The following is a 4,637-nucleotide window of genomic DNA, read 5'->3' as shown; positions in this document are numbered from 1 at the left end:
AAAAGCTGTTAAAAAAGTTAAGTATATATTGAATAGAATATTGTTTATCCTAACTGGAATTCGCCACAACTCAACAGCCTTAAACCCAACAAACATCCACTATTCAGAACAGAAGTGGATCCATGACAACACGCAGGATCTGATGTTCCACTAAAACCAGTTCCTCGTGTTTGGACCCAAATAACCAGACATTTTCCATCACATCCCAATATATGAGCAGATAGGAAGCAGGACTAAAGCAACACAACACTCATCACGGCGTTCTGGTGTGTGAACGGTGATGTGCCTCGGTGTACTGACCATCCGTAGGTGAGTGTCTCCGTCTCAGAGATACGAGATGCCCCTCGAGACCGTCACGCCAAGGAGACTGGCAACGCCAGATATTTGAACAACAGTCGCCAAATGGTAATTGATTTTGCTGGAGAGATAAAATCTTGGAGCAGCTACAATAAAAAATAGCGGTTGCAAAGGGAGAAACTGAGGCGGTGTCCTTACAAATTGAAAAGTCGATACAAAGGAGGAGGTGAAGAGATAAAAAGGTCAACAGAAAAGATCAAACTTTACTGAGGGCCACAAAGCTGCTGTTATTTAAATGGCATTTTTCACATCAGATGTGATATTTGGTACCTTTTGGTTTGAATTTTCTGTTGATGTGAAGTTTAATATCCTAATAAATGAGCATAAAGTCCAAATATTGGATAAACATTTAATATTGACACTTTATATTTTAAGCAGCCATTAAAAACAGAAACTACATCCTCTTCAAATTGAAACATTCTGTCTTTATCAAATGATGTTTACAGCAGCCTACACACACACGAAAGAAAAATCATTTCCAGCAGCTAAATTGTACAGAAAAATTACAAAATTATTTTGAGGGGTGGGGGGGAAACAAATTTCACCTGAAAACATTGTTTTCTTTTTTTATCAACATCACTGGGGCCACAATTATTTGCCATTAAATAAACACAACGCAGTTATGTATGTCAATTTGTACTTCACCTTTATTTGGGTGAAATTTTAACTAGTAAACTATGATAACCTGTTTCTTGAGATATATGGCCCAGTTCTTCTTTGTCGCTCTTCAAAATGGGAAAAATGAGAGGAAACAGAAGGAAGGCATTGTGTTGATTTTAACTGAGAAAAATAAGAGAAAACATCAACTCACCTTTCAATTTGATCTCTTTCTCTTTCAAAGGTCATTGGAACCTGAGCTGAGTGCACAGTATTATGGACTCCTTTAATTACCATCTATATTTCTATACTTGGTTAATAGTTGAAGGGTGAAAAACAAAGTAGCTAATTAGCTGACGTTAATGTTGTGGGCAGTGGAAAGAAGCCAATGAATCTTGGGTTTAGGAAAAACCCAAGCGTTTGCATAAGATACTCCAAAGCGCCTCAGTTCAAACCCATGACACAATTGCTACAATGCAACATCGCCAACTGTGCCACTGTGCAGCTCTTTGAAACACCTGGAACATTTTTTTATTTCAAAATCTAATGGCCTCTGAGAGCAAACTCAATGTGGATCAACACGAGTCAGGCAGAAAAAAAAAAAAAAAAACCTCCTTACAAACTAACGCCGAAATGGCACAAAATCTCACTTCTTTTTATGAGCGTCCCCGTAGCCAAATCCTCGACTTGTGGGGCGAGCTTAAGAGCAGAGAACTTAAAAGAAAATTCATGGCTCCGGAGGAATCGAGAGAGATTGTGCAAAGAGCAAGGGTCAAAGGGCATTCTCTTTGGAATCGTGTACCTTCAGAAACGTGCCGTCCTATTGCAAAAAAGAGCTCCTTTTAAGTGTGGTGTCAGGGTTTTTTTGGTTGAAATAAATACATCCTAGCATGGAATTAAATGCCTCGCTGGGTAAATATACTCAAAATAAGGTGGGATATTTGTGCCTTTCTAGTGTAACGTTGTGTTTACTGCAGGAAAAGATAAATTGGTTTGGCTTCTTTTGCACATCTGCATCAGGTGTGTCAGTAGCTGGAGAACAGTGTGGGACATTCAAAGGCCTTTCAATTTCTGTTTTTTTTTTTTTTTTGTCTTCTAATGACTGCGGTGTGCACTGAGATGTAAATAATTTTAGAACCTGGCAGAGGCCAGACAATTTTCATCACTAAATACCTAGAACTGAGAGATGGCGTGCTTTCCTTTCACCATTGGTACGATCTGATGAATGGTAATGTCACCACATAGAAACTGCTGAAATCTGTGACAAGAAATACATTTTTAAATAGTCATGCAGCAAATTTTTGTACAATTATGAACTGTTTTTGTTTCTCTGTTATTGGCAAAAGGTCGATCTCGAAACGTCGAAGCAATAAGGAAGAGGTTACAAAAATGCCACAAAAGAAAGATTAGAACCACGGAGTGTGTGTGTGTGTGTGTGTGTGTGTGTGCGCGTGTGTGTGTGTGAGCCGCTAAATCGTTGTGTTCACATCTCCCCTTTTCCTATCTTCAGCTGAAGCCAGTAATATGATGATTGGGATATGATCTATATAGGTTTAGCCTTGAGTGGGGATGGCTTTTAGACCACACATACACACACTCACACACACACACAGGCAGAAGGTCCCACTTTAATCTAGCATGCATTTAGACATGACAGACGATTTAGTCTTATCCTGTAAATATGTCAGCCGGCACTCCTCTCTCTTCCCTTCCTCTCATTTACTTTTCTCTCCATCCCTGCTCTCCATCTTCCCTCCCCTGTGGGTTTTTTTCCTTTTTTTTTTTTTTTTTTTTGCATTTTTTTTTCTCCTCTACTTTACCCTTGTGCCTGCCTTTGCACAAAAGCCCACCTTCACCCCTTTCCCTCCCAAACACACACCTACTGCTCTTTCCTTTACCTCATCTTCTTTTCCCATCCAATCTTTCTTTCATCCATTCCGCCACCTTCCTGCACTCCTGTCATCCATTCGTCTTCCCACCCCGACACGCAAACACGCACAGATGGGATCAGAGGACCAAGTGCATGTGTGTGTGTGTGTGTGTGGTCGAGCCATGAATCTTTCACAGTTTGAGCGGTCTGACTTTTCTCGGTCTGGATCAATAAACACAAAGGACGGCGTCCCCACACTGCCCCCTAGAAGAAATCAGCTCAAGTGTTCGCATGTGAGCCTCTTGCTTGAAGTGGACCCCCCCACCCCCCCGAAAACAAGTACATCTAGCATATGGTCCTATACCAGCAGCATGGTTACTGGAGCTGCAGCTGTGCGGACATGGGTGTTTTTTCTTTGTTGTTCTGAGTGACCGGTCACCTGTGTGGTTTGAAGCCTGCCACAGCAGATCCACGCTGGTATCTGTGGGAAGCGGTGGGAGGGTGGTCACCACATCGATCGATATGTCAGCGCACAGTTGTCCTCCGTCTTTCACTCTTCACGTTGCGATTGCGCCTCGATGCCACCTCCTCTCCCTACCGCTGCTCTCTGCTCTCTCCCTGCGACTCATTTGAATATTCTACTGACATTTTCTAAATCCCCCCACCCCTTACATCTGTAAATCACCGTCATTCCCCTTTATTTACTTCCCTCACTTATCTGTCTTTAGTGCCAGTTTCCTTTCCCGTATCCCTACCCCATGGCGACTCCCCATGAGGTACTTTTTCCTTCTCAGTTTAAATCTGTCTTCATCACCCCTTGTCACTTCCGTCTCTCTCCCTCTCTCTCTCTCTTGCATGTTCAACTAAGACTGCCAGATTCCCTCTTTCCTAACACCCACTCTCACTCGAAGGCAGTAGTCTATTTCTGTGCATTAACAGTCAGTCATCGCTGCCCTCTGACAAAAGGATATGTCTAATTTATTACCCTATCCTCTCGCCACAAGTTTGTTGCTGTGACTGTTTACCAGAGTCGGTATGCGCGCTCCACTTATCGTTTGTCTCTATCCATCTCTTCATTGGAGTTATCTCAACAGCAACAACGTGACAATAACAACCACAAACAGTTACATAATTGGAAGACTTTAGTGCATGAAGTGCGCAGTTATGGTCAGGTAAGGAATTTGCGAACGCTCACCGCAGTCGTGAGCCTCGTGAATTTCCTGAGAATGGTTCGATTGATTTATTTGGACCATTTCGGAGTTTCATTAGATTCACAACAAATGTGGTCTCAAGGCAATTTTCACAACAGCAGCCAGATCCGACTTGCACAGGGAAATATATAGTGAATTCAGATTTGATTCATTTGTAAACTGATGTGTAAACATGATTTATAAATCTGACCTCTGGAAAATTCTGCTGGTCTTGAGGGGAAGGGGCCCTGTTGGTTTGAAGACCCTCACAAGATGACCGGCTTTGTGCTACTGCAATGTTATGGCCTACAGAAATAAGAGGGAGACTGCTGAATTCACAGGCTGTAAAAAGACACACTATAGAAGAGCAATAAACCAAAAAAGACTATTACTAAAAAAAAAAAAAAAGGTACATACAATAAAATTAATGGGAAGTTAAGTGGAAGGAAACCATTTGGAAGAAAATGGTACACAAGACCCAGGGATAACCACTCCATCTAGAGCAGTGGTTCTTAACCTTTTTTGAGGTACCGAACCCCCCAGTTTCATATGCGCATTCACCGAAACCAACCCCCCCCCCCCCCCCCCCCCAAAAAACCACCCCCAACTCTTCTCTCTTTTTA

General features: G+C 42.1%; 1 protein-coding gene across 1 annotated transcript in view; it reads left to right on the top strand.

Annotated features, from left to right (window-relative positions):
- The window catches only part of LOC106951991 (zeta-sarcoglycan-like), a 229,446-nt gene that overhangs the window by 34,331 nt on the left and 190,478 nt on the right, over window positions 1–4,637 (top strand). The window lies entirely within an intron of this gene.

Source organism: Poecilia latipinna, unplaced genomic scaffold (assembly GCF_001443285.1).
Source record: "Poecilia latipinna isolate Pla-1442-1.1 unplaced genomic scaffold, P_latipinna-1.0 Scaffold486, whole genome shotgun sequence".
NCBI classification, from domain to species: Eukaryota; Metazoa; Chordata; class Actinopteri; order Cyprinodontiformes; family Poeciliidae; genus Poecilia; species Poecilia latipinna.
The sequence above is the reverse complement of the archived record's forward strand: the minus strand, read 5'-3'. Positions and strand labels throughout refer to the sequence as shown.